Here is a 17,544-nt window from a genome sequence, read left to right on the forward strand (position 1 = left end):
TTTGTACCTATATCGTTTCCTTCGGAAAACGAAATCGTTAAAATCAAGGTCAAAGGCTCGAATCCGTATTGGCTTATTACCGCTACCACGATGATTATTCAGTAACCGACTGTTACCGAAGTTTAATAAAAATCAAACATAAAACGTTTCTATAATAATATACTGTTAGTACTTTCTCTGTTCCGTACATTATTATTTCGACATGAACAACTCGGGTGACTGTCACCATAATGAATTATGTTTTTAGAATTCACTACAACTCCTCCGCGTCCTTCTCACGCACATTTATTTAGCCATTGATTTGTATTTTTTATTGTTAAAAACATTAAGAAAAATCACTATAGTTTATAATGTGTGTGCGCGCGCGCGCGTTTGTGTGTGTATGCGTATCTGTGTTTCTGTAACACGGAGAAAGAAAGAGAGAGAGAGAGAGAGAGAGATAGAAAGATAAATAAGGAAAGAGAAAGAAAGGAGAAAGCAAGAGAGGACTTTGTGACTGAGCTTCTAGGTTTCGTTTTGGATGCTGGGACGTGGAATGATCGTTGCGGAAAATAAATTACTAGTACAAAAGACAAAATAAATGTAACATTTTATCCGAAATTTATTATTAAAATTACAAACCGCCTATCCCACCTCGATCTCCGTCTTTTCCTTCCCGTCACGCGCCCTAAGGGGTTATTACTTTTTTTTCTCTCTCTGCGTCGTTATTATTTGAGGAAAAATCTTTTTTTTTTTTTTCGACAAAAGCGCTTAACTTGGTCGTCCAACCGCCTTTAGAATGCATAAGCAATATTTCCATCATCCGCAGGGCGCCCTCGCGCAATGTTCACGCTCGCACAGACAACAAAAGCTCTTGGTTAATTGAGTTTTTGATTGAGTTCAGTTCGGAACAGTTTTTTCGAACTATACGCCAAATTATTCGCCAGAAACGTTTCGTCACTGACTTTCACACTTTTTGACGGCTATACACGGTCCATCGTTATGGCCGTTCATCCCCCACCCCCTCGCAACACCCCTCCACCACAATAAAAAATCCGAATCCATTGTTTATTCTTATACATTTTAATCAGCGCGTGGTACACCGGTGAACGTGATACCCAGCAGCTTGGGTGACATCGCATACGGTTCGCAACACTAATCATATTCATCCAGGTCGCTCGCCGTCATTATTACTGTACGTATAGCCGTTCGAAACGATTTCAAAAGCACTGATATCAGTTCGAAATCCAGTTTCTCGCAGTACATACTATGTCTGTATTCGGGTTACAGTTGTTTAGACAGTAAAATGTCGATGCTTCACATTTTTCAGTAATTCCATCTCGTCCTTCGAAATTTACAATATCAAAGTCGGATATCGAGTTCTATCGTCCTTACATATTTTTCGATCAGTCGAAACGTTGCAAATAATTCTGAAAAATAACGTTTTTAATTAATTATTTTATTCATGACTGATTTCATAAATCAACATTTATTATTTTTAATAGAGACTAAAAAAATTGATGACATTTAGTTAAACTTTTTCATCGATCAATCTTCAATTAGTAGGAGTATACTGTTTTGGCTAACAGCGTATTAGTATCACACACAAACAATCTAGGAAAAGATAAATGATGTTTGAATACAATCTGAAAAATAAATACAATTTTAGACAGTAATAAATCTGATAATGTGTTAAACACCTACGGTCAAACTTGATATGAGCGACCCCGAATTCTAGTATGGCATTCATTGTGAACATAGTTTAGAAACTTTTACTGAAATCTTAGATAAAATATATTGCATATTTATTATATTCTGTGCCCAATTTAAAATACTCGGAATATTATTTTCTAGTACGTCATCTGTAATACTAAAGTGTATATATATATATATTTATAACACTAACAACTTTTCTATTAAAAATCATTTTTTCTCGGTGCAAGTACTGAATATCATACCTATACTGAGGATAATACTATAAAAATTTAATTTTCAGATGAAAAATATATGCGGACGAAAAAAGTTTATTTTTATTATTAAATTAAGTCAACCCCTCACCCGTTAAGGTCACAAAGAATGATCCAAGTGGAGTATGTGAAAATATGGTGTCGAGGCCATTGCCATATGTCTACCGCTGTACAGTGTACAGTCGAATCGTCTCTATTCAACTGTAACTGACCCTATTGCCGTAAATTCTAAATTTCAGTTTTAAATTAAAAAAAATTAAACGTACAACAAGGTAAACGATGAAAACTAAAAAAAAAAGTATGTATTCCTCATTGCTGAAGTAAAAAAGGAAATATATATTAAATTTTGCACGATCTAAATATATACATAATCGTCTGTACGGTCTAAATCATATTAATTTTTATACTTTATACCTTTTTTATGTTATTTTTTAAATTGCAACCGTACATTTGTTTTTTACCAGTCAAGCTGCAGGTTGGACAAAAATTAAATTACTCGTCTTCGTGGAAACGCCTCTTTCGGCGGTTTATTTTTATTTTTTTCGCTTTCGTGTTTAAATATTAACGATGTCACCGAGCAGAAAGTGGTCCGTTAATTGCTCGTCCTTTAACGGGCTCCGGGAAATTGTTTTAAAAATAAAAAAACTCACTAAGTAGAAAAAACTATTCGATACATGCGGTACACAAACATTTACACAAGCGCACATAAAAGGTGTACGTTGAATATAGACGACTTGAACGCGTAGGTTAATATGTGATTACCGTCTCTTATTTGAAACGGAAACGAATTCAAAGGATTGAACGGCGTACGCGCGAAAACCATTTGGCTTTATCGATAATATTATTGCAATTTCCCTCCTGACGAAGTTATTAATTACACACTGTGGAAATCATTTTCGACGAACGTATATAATATATATATATATATATATGCACACATATATAAACGGAAACAAACTGAAACTTACAAACGCCGTAAATTACTATTTTATAGAGGCTTTTCCTTATTTGGACGTAATGAATTAGTTAACTTGCACAACATCGACGATCTGGTCTTAATAATACTAATTCGAAGAAAACGTTCACCAATCATTTTCATATACAAAATATTAACTTCAGTTTTAACCAAACATAATAAAATAGACCTTTTTTTTTATTTGATAGCAATGATGTTATTCCGTTATTATATTTACTAAGATACAGCAATTACAAATATAAGAATGAAACATGATAATATTTCATTAAAAAAAAAAATTATTATAAGAAAAATGAAATACTCGTATGATACAATAATGACGTATATACACAGAAAAAACGTTTTACTAAAACGTCAAAACTATTTAAGATAAGTCTAATGACTGTACTCAATGTATCTGTAGATAAAAAACTCGTACTTCGCTTATTTACTTTTTTATCGTTCGCAAACATACATTTTGAAACATTTTGGATCCATGAAAATGAAGTAATATAGTATTAATGTTTCATTAATCTTGAATGAAAAACCAGATCGGTATTATATGATTTCCACCCTTTTAGTTCGAATAAACTTCAACGCTTGAGCATGTGTTGCTTAAATTAAACGATCATTCTACTTTTTTAACTTTCGGATAAGATGAATCGATTCAATGATTACGTGTATATTTAATAGTAAAAATAATTATAATATATAATAATAATATTATGTTTAATCGTAATAATTATTAATGATATTATATTTAAATGTATCTGAACCGAATAATATATTTATTATGCATACGTTCGCTCACAAGTATCGAATAAATATTTCATAAATGTCAATGTCTCATAGTTATTGCAGTACCTAAAAAATATATAATATCATTTCCGAATATTACCGAATATTATAATTTTACTTAGAGGGAAGCTTACTTTCTCGTTTAGGTTTTATTTTTATTTTATTTCTATTATAATTTAAAAGTATTTAGTACTTGAGATTATTTTTTTTAATCCGTTTATTAATTTCCCCCCAAAAGAAAACATGCATTTTTTATATAATATTTTGTATATTATTTCGAAAACTTTGATGTATAAACATCGAATACTGTACTTGTTGGTTATTTATAATTCTTTCAAAGTTGTTAACGAACGGAGTGGCATGAGAAAAACCAAAAAATTATGCGTTTACTTGTACAACTCAGTTCACGTAAATTGTAATACCTACTTAAATAATTAAATATAAATAATGGTACAATGTGATATTCAATATTGATACATCAACACATATAGGATATATTCAAAAATATTTAAAATTTAAACCAAACATATAGTTAAAAAAAAAAAAAAAGAAGAGATTTTTAAGATAACCGGACAGCAAATAATATATATTTTTATTTTTAATTACCTACTAAAACTCTGACGGCAATGACGTAATAGTAATCAACGTTTCACACGTAAATCGACCGATGTTGAACGTGTAACTTAATGACAAAATAATCTTGCGTAGATGGTAACATTACGTACTTCAGCTGCGGAAAATATGAAGTCGTATGTAAACGGCTACGAATAACTCATTTTTGTGTCACAATTGTGTTACGCATAGATATAAATAGTCAATATCAAAAATAAATAGAGAAGCGTAGATGATTTTCATTTACCTGCGCATAGGAACTGTGGGAAACGCCCTGTTACGATCGAAAGATGATAGGGTTTTTAAAGATATAGTTGGAGCACTCGATTCTACGCGTCCCCTACCATTTTCGATCGTAAATAATATTTGACCAAAGAATACGAATGCGTTGACCCGCTAACTATTGGAATAATTTTGTTTTTTTTTTCCATTATTTTGGATTACGAATATATACCGACAAATGCAATAAAATATTTACACGTCATAATATTGGAAACTGAGTACACGGACGATTTACTCATAACATACGATGTATAAACTTAGGGGTAGAACATATTATTATTATCATCAAAATATATGATAAAAATTACTCTAAAAAAATATAGTAAAAAATATTCTAGGTATATTAATATAGTTTAATAATTAATATTAAATTTTAATATAATTATTATTATTATTATAATTATTTAATTAATTGTTCGGCAACCTTTTTGAATCCTTGGGCCACATTCACAAATTAAAAAGGATTCACAGGCCAGAAAATACACAAAATTGATATGATATTCGATGACATATCCTAGTTTTGGAATTTGATGTGGGCCGTATAAAAGAGACGTGTGGGTCGGATGGTTGCCGACCACTGATTTAATTAATAATATACCTAGGATATTTTTTATATTATTATAATTTCCGACAACGTATATGTACTACTTTTGCCTATACATTACGCCGTTACAGTAATTTTTGGAAATTAATATTGCTGCAGCAGTGTGTTATTATAATTATTTCTTTTATAATTGTAGAAGCTAAGTTTAAAAACAGAATATAAGCACAAGATTATAAGTAAACATATAAGCATAGTTCAAAAAAATACTTAAAAAATCGTGTCAATATAAATAAATTGTTTTTATTATTAATACGTTTTAATATTATACATTTATGATAGACACAAACTATTTTATAATACAACATCTTTGCATCGTCTCCAATCACAACTAATTCTGTCTTACGTTTATTTATTTGGTCACACACTTTTTGATTTTATAATTCAAACTATGATTATCGCAATGCTGGCTGTTAAAACTTTATATTTTAAATCTCAGACATTATATAAGTATACGTTAGGCAAGATTTTAAGATAACTTTTAAAATTAAATCTTTTTATTGAATTATGTAAATTATTACGATAAAATAGTTGTAACACCGATGCACATATTTACGATTGTTTTGAAAAAAAAAAGTAATAAATGGAGAAAGACATGAAATAAATTTCATTAATCGATTCTTCTTATCAAGTTTGACAGTCGAAATTCAGTTGGTAGTAATGTATTTTCTACCCGTTATATTATTTTAACATTCAGTTCAGACACAAGAAACAAAGTCGTGAGAAGACTAATAATTACACTGGACTAAAATTAAACAAGCCTTGTGGGTAATAGCAACTAAATAATAGCAATAATAAATTATAAGTACCTATAGTTCAATAAAATAATTTATATATTAACTAATTCCAAACGAGGTAATTTTGTCGGTTCAAAATATTATTTTATTTCTTATTTGAATGTGTAACTCTCCTATGTGCAGTTGTATTTTAAAAATTTTCGTTCTTCAAATATTTTGAAAATTTCAGACGGAATCATAATAATAAGAACATTCCTATCGAAACGAGAGTTAACTTAAATAAACGATGTACATAGATTAAAAGAGTTGAATTTTAAGAAAATAAACAATAATTTTCGGTGCATTGAATAAAAAATAAAAACTCTAAAAATTAAATCAATTGGAATTCATCTTTTTGACAAACTAATTATACCGGGACAAAGCAGATGAAAATTTCTGACAGTTATGTAAATATACTTTAATTTAATTGCATTAATGGTTTGTTGTTTTAATTAAAATAATAAACGTTTTCGTGACGAGGCTTGTCGGTGAAACGTTAAAAATCTTGAAATTCTGTTTAAGACAAGAGAAATGGTGTACAACAACTGCTGGTGACTGTTTACATTTAATGCCTCGTCATTTGTATACTCGTATGTTTTTTGGTCTCATTTCACACGGGGATAGTCAACGAAGAGCACTATTGCAACGTCAAGTATTGCATTATATTCATTGTGCGAACAATTTCAATTAATCTCGTCGAAACATCTAGTCGGTTCACACATCATGTTGAATTTCACATTTTTACGCTCTACATTATGCACGTGGAACCATTATGTACTGTTTAAAATAGTTGTGAAACAATTTTTTTTACGGTTAATTGAATTGACAATTGGTTTTTAATTCTAGACCGCTGTTAATCGTTTTTCGATTTGAAGCACCGCTACGATGGCAAGTTAACCATACGTATACCATTTACTGATAATGACGTTATTGAAATGGAATTCTTTTCTACAAGTTATTATAAGTGTCGATTTTTTATTACGAACCCAATTCTAGCACACGTGCGCACCAATACTTGCTGTTTTCGACGGTAATATAATCTCTGCTGATTATGCAAGATGTATCAGACCCATGTGGTTAAAGCCTCTACGACACGTTAAGTTTTGTACAATTATATGTTTAACGGTTCAAAGAGCCGATCAGCGATGCGATAGTTAATAAATCAATCCACTAGCGCTTCTCATAGTTGGATAGGATTAAACTTGGGCACCAGTGTTAAACCGAAAATACGAGATATGTACCGTTAACTAACAGCCGTTCTCGAAATAATCTTCCTGAAGTACAAAGCTGATTAAAACTAATATACATTCAAAGTTGCCATTGTAACTCTATAGGTTTTCTGTTCTAAACGTAACACGTTTACACGCAGGTGCACGCAAATAATATGTCCCTTCGTATTAACAATACATTTTTCTATTCTTTTCCGCGTTTCTCAGACGATGTTAATTTCAAACAGGCGTTCATCCTACTCGCTATTTTTATTTTTGTTATCAATCCGTTTGCAATAATATATGTATGCTACGGATATCGTTACAAACGAATACTGTTATCGTCATGAAGGATTCTTAGAAAAACCCGATGATGAATGACTCACAGTGTGGCATTTATCGACTCGATGACCTTAACGGGTGGAAGGTACCATGTGGCTAAATAATAATTGGTCTTTGGTAACACTACATGTCTCATGTATTTGATAAGCCGCGAGAGTTCTTGCGAAAAAAGCAAACTGTAATCTACTCATCGCCTCAGGGTTGAAATAAAATTAGCCGCTCAAAATAAATGCTGACCGGTTTGAAAGCTTTTAATCTCTCACGTTTAATAGCTATTCGGTGTTAACGACGGTATACTGTTTCCATGGAAGAATATGTCAAATGTTCTGACTCGTTTGTCATAAAATCTACCATTTCGTAAAATGTAAATCTCTCTGCAAAATATGTTGAAAATAATTAATAATTTCTATATAGCATTTACTATAAAAAATTTAAGTGTAGAACGATAACCGATGTTAAAAATTATTTCTGAATGTGATTGCTTTATACATTTTTAATGATTAATTCTTAAGATAAGCCTTGATATGCATACTTCAGTTTTATTTTGTATTCGGAACTGAGCGATATTGAGTATAAAAAAAATAAATGATACAATAATTATTAGAAATTGGATTTGTTAATTTTTTTACAATCGTATTACTATAATATTAATTCTTTATTTGTTCGAGGTTTTATCAAGAGTTTTATTAGACAAGAGTTATTAACCTATTAAATTTTATGCATTTGAGTTCACATTCTTAACATGAGACTCGCGTTCACGATAACCGCCAACAATTTCACGATTCTACACGAGCTTTCCGAAAGGAAGAAAATTTCTATTAAAAAATCAAATGGACTCCTCGTATATATATATATATATATTCGAGGAGTCCATATATATATATATATATATATGTACTATGGATAGTTAAAAAATAATGTTACGTGTTAAAATGTTACCAAACTTTTTAATACAAATTTTTTTTTTATATTTCTTTTTTGGCATCATCTTAATTATACTCTAATTATATATATTTTAGAAAATAATCAATAATTATTGAAATTAATTGCAGTCAAATAGTGATAACACTTATAAAATATAGTATTGAAAATTTTTTTTAAATGTAAATGACATTATAAATTATACAAACCGAACAACGAAAATAGTACACAATATTAAAGATACTGGATCAACTCACAACGAATAATATTATTACTACGAATTGTATTTAAAATATACTAAAATACATTTGATTATTATTTATTTTTTATAATGATGCAGAAAGGTACAACGCTGATAACATTTATTCGATTAGGCATAACCGACACACGTAATGTTACTAAAAATAGCAATGTAGAAAAATATTACTCACTCGGTATATGTTAGGTTGAGTACAGTTAATGGAAAATTCCGTACATTTCAACAGTAATTTTTGAATTTCTCTGCTATATATCCGGAATTTCCGTTAAACCAGATAACGACAGAAAAAATACCAGAAAACTGACAGCTAACGGTTATAAAAAAGATTTTTATGGAAATGATCCGTACTCCTCATAGGGTTAAAAAATCATCCCTTTTAGCATTTCTCCGAAAATTTCAAATGTTCAGTGAAAATATTTGATCACGTTAAAAATTCCAATATACTTATTAGGAACGTAAAACATTTTTGTAATAATTTGATTAATTTTACAATTATAATAATAATAACTATAAATTAAAATGTTATATCTTATCACTAGCTTGAAATGGTGAAATGACCATATACCATATTAGCATAGGCCCCCCCTCCTATGTTGTTTTCGCCAATTTAAGGCATATGTGTACACAGGTACCGGTTTTGCCGGTGACATACGGGCAAGTAAAAATCGGCATCGGCCAACTTTCAGCCATTTATGATGTGCAGCAATAATATCTTGACTTAAATCATTAGCGTTACGGCGTAAAACATCGGCTTCCGGGCATATCGAGCGTCACGCAAATCGTATCAGCGCGACACGCCCAGTTGGCACCTTGTAGACTTTCAGTTATATTATTATGGAAAATATATTTCGTATCTCACACTCTCTCTTTCTCTCTCTCTCTCTCTCTCTCTCTCTGTATATATATATATATATATATATATATATATTTCCATTCACTCGAGCACACGTATTTATGTATATATTCACATACACGTCAACCAAAGGGTATTTACCATAATTATATGTAGCTCCAGGACACAGGACACTTCTTCCTGTTTTAAAAGTGTACGGAGCCGACTAGCAACAGATATCAATTCGCCCGAACGTTAATGATTTTTTTCCCTTCGAATTTCGCCTCCATACGACGAAAAATTGGTGTACATACTACATACACACATAATACCTACACGCATACACTAACGTGTAGGGCTATGCAGGGACGACGTGTTAAATCTAAATTTTGTAGATTATAATATTTATGTGTGCACTGCAACATTATAATACGTAATATACTGTTCTTCGAACGACTCTCGTTCAACATTGAAGGTTTAATTTTACAACTACGTGAACTTGTACTCCTCGCATCGTAAGACAAACATATGGAGTTATTTTAGGCATAATATTTCTTACATACATTTTTTTAATTTTTTTTATACCATCTCACGTATAGATAGGAATTATTTATTTAGACATTTTTTACTTAACCGGCCATTTCTCGGCTTACATTATATGCTAAACGATTTATAGATATATAGTATATAGAAAATACTGTCATAGATGCAACTGCCTATAATAATATTATATACCTATCTCATTTGAAACGAATTTTTGCTTTGATATCGTATCGATAAAAACTAATTATTTTTATCTTCAAATTAAGATTTCCGATTTATCAAGTGTTAATAGTTAATAGTTATCATATAAAATAGGGTTGGGCGTATGTCGAATAATAAATATTTGACTAATTTCATGAAAAAATATAAAAATTCTTTATTCATTTGTTTTTCATTTAATTTTTTTTTTTTTTATTTAAATTTATCATTTTAAGTTTAACGATCATTTGTTATTCATTATTCTAGATATATAAATATATATATATATATATATATATATGTATTCATAATTCATAATTGGGTCTAAGATAATATTTATAATTAAGACAAACAACTAATTGGGTCCGATTATAAAAACAATAACTCACTAGTTTGTTCCGACCACTACGACAATAAAAGCTGTGACTTACGTGTATTTATAAACTTGATAATGTTAAAAAATGTATAAATTTTAAATTGTAAAAACTCTCTCATTTAAATGTTTATCAGTTGTGTAAGTTTTTAAATTTATTAATCATTTATTTGTTTAATTATATATTAATATATAATTATATAATAATATAATTATAAACCATTTATTATAAATATAAAAAAAAAAATCGTACCTGGGTTCTAATTTATAGGTAACTGACAGTCCTACGTCTGCAAAAATGAGAATCAAAATGTTTTTTGTATGGACCCAACTAGAGTAGTAGGTACTTTTAAAATCGTGGGACCCAACTAGTTTACTACCTGAAAAACACTGGAACCTATATGATTAAATAAGGGTCATCGGGATCCAACTAGTAAGCGCCGCATAATTAATTATTTAATATTCCACTTAAAAGTGTTTAGCTCCAACGTTTCGTAAATAACTTGATATTAAAATGTTATTGCAATCAGGGTGTTTCGAAATGATAACGTATTGTGTGTTTATCAAAATTAATTCATACATTTTATTGTTATTTTTATTATTATAAATATTATATTATCATTATAATTTTGTTGCATAAAAATGTAATATTGTTCACAATTCATATTATTTATTTATTCATAAATAAAACTCTTTAAAATAAAATACTATTCTTCGTTCAAAAAACAGTCAGTAATTCATTATTCTTCATCCATCGTTTTTATTTGTTTTTTTTTTCTTTTCACTCAACTTTGATTTGTGTACGAATGTTATACACAAAATATTCTGTCAACGGAGTAAGGGGACGCGATGTCGCCGATCTAGACGATAAAATAACACATCGACTCCATTGTATACTCTAACTGAACGCGCGTAGTGGTAGTATAAAAAGTCGATTTGCTTTTTGATACTCACACGAATGTGAAATGCACGGTTCGTTTGAAGCGCCAGAGAGAAAAACCCGTATTAAATATTCACGTAAAAAGCGTGCGGTAATTGTGTTACGGAACGCGCCGTCGTCATTGGTCTAGTCACAAATCCGAAGAAAAAAAAAGGGAAAAAAATAAGATTCCATCCGCTACGGTCATGCCAAGGAAAATACAAGCACGCACGCTCTCGTTTACTTTGAAGCCTTTGCAATAAGCGCGATATCATAATAAAACGTCCCGTGCACCTTCGGTGGAACAAATTCCGTTCGTTCACGCGACCGTTACGAAATCGTTTCGCATATGCACATTTACGTTTATGCATTGGCATCGGCCGTCGACACATATAGATCGACGGCGAATATTTATTTTTATTTCACAGCCGTGCCATTCGAGAACAGCTCTCTGGTTTCGTATTCCCAACACGAACACGTGGCCGACCAAAGCGAAATACGTGTACGTAACAATCTCTCGATACCATTAAAACGGTCTTTGAGCATTTCGCGAACGAAAGAAACGCATCGTACGCGGATACAACTGCTGTAGCTCGGCAATCGGATTTTCTATTTTTTAAATAAATGTGTGCGGTGCTAGAAGGAACGTTTACGAACGTTCGGACTGGTACAATCGATCGACGGTTAAATCATTTTTTCGTGGACGTTCCCCGAGCGTTTTGAACGCACCGATAAATATACTCGGTGCTAGGGCGCATAGCAGGGATTATTTCACAGATTGTGTTCCGTCGACGATTTTCCACGCATTACCGGTGGATGAAATAAAAGGAACCTTTTTCCCATGTGTTCGCTCGTTGTAGTTTTCTACGGCACAAAAAATGGGCCTCCGAAAGTGCCTATGAGTCTTGAATACCGTGACAACCGACCTGTTTTTCGTCGAGACAACGACCGCGAAAATGTACAGGCGCTCGTATACCGGTAAATCGATCGTAAAAACAATATTACGGTGCGCAGAACACGAGACAAGAGGTATCTCGGAAGTAATACCGCATCGAATTCCGTGGAGCAGCTCTTCAAACTTAGTGTAATGTACGTGGCACAACTAGAAAAATACTATAGCGGTTCTTCCGGTTCCTTCTAACTAAACCGACTAGGGCAAGCAACAATAAATAATGTACAAGGAGATACAGCGCGCTATAGTATAGTCTATAAATACGTGGTACATAGAAATATAGGTTAAAATGAGCACGAGCAAAATTTGATAATTCGTATCAATATGGATCATCCAAAATCAATTCCAATCGACAGTAAAAAATATGAAAAACTAAAATTACATTAAATCTTAAAGCTTAACCGGTAATCTCACCGTATCAAATCGAATTGGATTTTTCGAGTTATCGATTGGAATTGTTTTGAAGTTGCGGGGGAGGGAAAAATGGAAGTGTGCGTTGCATAAAAAATTTACGCATTCGGAACAATAGGCGGTGGTTATTTCCAATCGTCTTGTACGAACTCATATCTGCGGCCGTATAACTGGCAGTGCAGCATGAATAATAGATACTCGCGTACTATAACAATCGTTTACTACTTTCCTCGCACAATACGCATACATCGTCGACAAATCGTGTAGCGAAATAAACGTACGTTGCTCTCAGAGTTGCAAAGCGTTCAAAGAAATTCGATCGAAACGTGTTTTTCGATTATCTAATTCAGGACTTTTCTCACGACTCCGGGCTCTTACATTATGCGCGAACACTACGTGTTGAAAAATTTCTATTTGATACGAAAAACAACTGGACACTCTGTAACACGGGTACGAAACCAAACATGAACTATAGAACTAGTCTTGCGCAGAAACCGTTTGCGTTGTTGTCACGACCCAGAGTACGCGTTTGTTTCGAAATTATACTTTGTCGATGAAATCTTTAGAACGAGAAGGAAATCGTGTAAGAATATAATGTAAAATCTTAAAATAATTTTTCGAATACCGCCACCACCGTCTGATATACTGATATATATATACATATAATGCTATTGCTATCGCAGGGTACATACCTCACGTCTGAGACCGTATCGGTGTCGAATACGGCTGATTATGATAACGGAAATTATATGCAGTTGATTCGAACAGCTATATTTATAATTAATTACTTAAATAATAATATTAGACCAAGTTCACGTGAACAATAATTGATACGTCATTATTAAACTTGTGTCATCGAGTATGTTTAAACCAAATATTAAAATAACGTTTTATATCGAATATTTCTTTCTGCCAAAAAGGTTGCTTATTTTAAACACGACATATAAATTACACCGCTGGTAGTCAATACTGACAATACAAGTGATCAACTCTGTAGAACGGAGTATTTTTTACTTAATTTTTAAAATACAGAGAAAATTACGTGTTTAATTAGAAGCGGATATTTGCATTCAAAATGATCAGCTTTACTATTGTTGAATTTTTCTATTGTTTATAAAATTAAAACAGTATTGATATCGCCCATTTAGAGGTTTTACGATTGCAATTTAGTGAAAATTTCTAATAGACTTCTGAAAGGGGAGGTTTCCCTGTGTATAAATCATCATGGTTTTCATTATGATTTCCGGATAAACGTAGCACAAGACATAAACAAATCATGTCCAAATAAAAGTACCGATTAAAGACAATGAAATCTGTGTGTCAGCATAGCAATAGGTATCTGCACATCGTAATATTTCAAGACGTAATTTTAAATCATAGCTCATCCTAGATTTGCCGTCAACGGTCCGTTTTTGATGTCTCCCCTCCATATTTTGCTGTTTTCATTGCATTTTTTAGAATTTATCTATTATTTGTAAAACATTAGAGTATTTGATCACGCATCTCGGCGACTGTTTGCTTAAAAGTTGCTGTGTCAAAAACTCTACGAGCGGCCTCTGTTCTCTTGTAGTTGATCCTCCATCACTCACTTTCTCTCTCACTCACTCGTTATCCGTTCGATCCACGTGTCATACGACGAAATCGAATTATAATCGTTATAAATAATAGTACGCGGTCTGAACAAATTGTACGAATTCTCATTACAAATGTTTGAAAAGTGTCAAAACTAAATAGCTCATCATGTCATTATGGAATCTGATTTTTGAGTATGCGTGTCATGATAGATCTGTCTCTTCTTATAGATGCACATCATTTGAAATTTAACCACTGCACGTACACATTTTTAAATGGATCTTGTAGGCTATATATATGATTCTAGTAAGGCACATCAGATAGAAGGGATTTCAAAGTTGTATAATTGTTCATACCAACATGGCAGTTCACACGTTTCTCTTCGTGATATAATCCAATGAGTAATGAAGCGCCATCACCGGCAAAAGTAGTTACATTAAGTAAAATACTCGTTTGTATAATAAAACCTCCGAAGCCCAATTCGAACGTCAAATGCATTTCAAAATTAATTACCAATTATTATGATGTAACGTAATTTCACTCCGATTTTAAAACCACAACATTTCAGATTAAAATGTGTATAGTTTATTTTTATAAGATTGCATCGGTAAGAAAAAATTATTCCAAAGATAATCGAATACATATTATTACTTTTATTATTACATTCTGTAGTTTTAGATGATTAAATATATTTATAGTTATTTGTTTCCATCATAATATATTTTAACGTGGTCGGGGGTGACAAGTTAAATATAGACATTCAAAAAAAATTGTTTGGTATTTTTAAATATATTCAACCATAGCTCGGAAGTATAAAGGAAAATGATCTTAACATTACAAATGAATGTAAATTGATATGTCTCTTTTTAAGTTAAATACATAAATATAATTTATTGTGGATTTGACTAACAATATAGAGTTTGTCTAAACCGGATGGTAACTAAATTAGTACTGAATATACAAAATCATATTTTCCATTATCTAGTACATCACTAGAATTATACGCAATGAGTAATTCGATAGTAATGGTTAGTAATGCGCGTACAAATATATCAAAAACAAAAAAAGTGAGCGCAATGGTCGAGTGAATTGCAGAAGTCCAGTGGAATACAGTAACGATTGAACATCACGTCGTTACTCGCTCCCCTCAGAGTCTAATCAAATCGGTTAAATTTGGTACATTCGTATCTTGTATGTACATTATACAGACTGAATTCTTGATTTGATTATTTTAGTAAATCGATAAGTGCCAATTTATTAAATAATAACAATTGTATTCGTCACAAATCATGATAACTGAGTGCAACACGCATTTATCATTTTGTGATATTTTAAATTCTAGATTCAGCGAAAAAAATAAAGAACTATAAAATTAAAACAACAAAACATGATCACGGTATATTCACGAAACCCATTAGTTGTTGGATGTATATACGTATTGAAGCCGAATCAACGCAATATATTACTGAGCTATCTGTGCTAAAAAAATATTAAAAACAAATATTCTATTCGTGTGCTGAATATTAAATGTGTAATTGGCTCACCGCCATACCGTTGTGTAATTCGAAATCCCTAAAACGGTAAACAAACAAAAATATTGAAACCTAAGAAAACTACTTAAATAATAAGACTATAATAATAATAAGGATCCCGCAACACGTAAATGTAAGTACTCCGTAAAACTTTTCAGAGTATAACCCTTGCATTTCCACTTAATAAAACACTATTTAACTATGGACGTTAGCTTTCCACAAGTCCCGTATTTCTTCTCGGCAGAACGGAATGCTAAAATACTGAAGTTGAAGACTCTACAAGAGTACATGCACTGTTATTACGAGTATCGCATATATTATTATATATACGTGCACGCCTGTATTAGATATAATACATGCTAATTATGTACCCGCGTATTTCATTATTTCTACATATTTTATTATAGGTATAATTGTTATGTCTGTTTCGTTGTTTTGTATATATTTTATTGTGTAACTTAAAAAAATTTATATGAATTTAAATTTAAAAACCGATTTAGATCAGAAGAACAATATAAAAATTAATTTTAGCTTGAGAAAAAATGTTGTCAAAAAAAATAACGTTTACCTATATAATTTCTGTAAATAATCTTTTGTGTTCGTGTACTATGCGATATAAATTAATTAATTATCATAGCGTTATATTAATCTAACTTTTATATGAATTCAATTAATTTTAACGAAGAATAGAAAGAACCAACGATAATTTTTAACAAATCTTAATCATCTCTTAACATAAATCGTGATGTACTTTTATCATGAACAAGACTCGCAACGAAACACTTTAAAGTTTATTTCTCCGTCGCATTCAAATGTTCATGACAGCTGAACTTGGCTATTTTTTTATCATAAAGTAAATTAAATTTTTTGTAAAACAAAGGTTTATAATTATGTATATAAACATAAGTTAAAGAAATAAGTAAACATATATATATATATACATAATTTATTTCTACTTGAATAATAATGCAATGTTGCTCAAGTTGTTCACAAGCTAACGCGACATGGTTTTTTTTTTTATTATTAATTTATAACTGGATTCAAAATATGAAATTATACTGTTTTTATACGGTATAATTGAAAATAAAAATGAAATAATAATCTCGACACGTGATTTCGGCTCAAAGATTGCGGTTGTGAATACATTTTACAGTCATAGATACATTTCACATTATACACGTTTGTCGTACGCTCGCGTGTTAATAATATTATTGCAGTCGTTTCGTTTGTATTTTTGTCAATTCGTGTATTATCACTATTATCACAATGTTACGATGATCACAACATAATAATCAAGTTTTTATGCACGAAGTTTGTTATTAGTCAAGTCCGTATGTTAATCAGAACTAACCGCAACGTTAATTCGGAACATACCGCGTCCGTGAACGATACACGAATATTATGCGTACACACACATTTAACCATATACAGCAATACCGCGTACTTAATAAGTATTTGATCACGAGTGTGTGTGTGTGTGTGTGTGTGTGTGTGTGTGTGTGTGTGTGTGTG

At 31.2% G+C, this 17,544-nt stretch overlaps 1 protein-coding gene across 3 annotated transcripts in view; it reads left to right on the forward strand.

The window, feature by feature from the left end:
• Window positions 1-17,544, forward strand: part of LOC112690832 — a 242,408-nt gene that overhangs the window by 191,551 nt on the left and 33,313 nt on the right. The window lies entirely within an intron of this gene.

The sequence above is a fragment of the Sipha flava genome, unplaced genomic scaffold (genome assembly GCF_003268045.1).
Source record: "Sipha flava isolate LNK unplaced genomic scaffold, YSA_version1 522_pilon_pilon, whole genome shotgun sequence".
Lineage (NCBI taxonomy): Eukaryota > Metazoa > Arthropoda > Insecta > Hemiptera > Aphididae > Sipha > Sipha flava.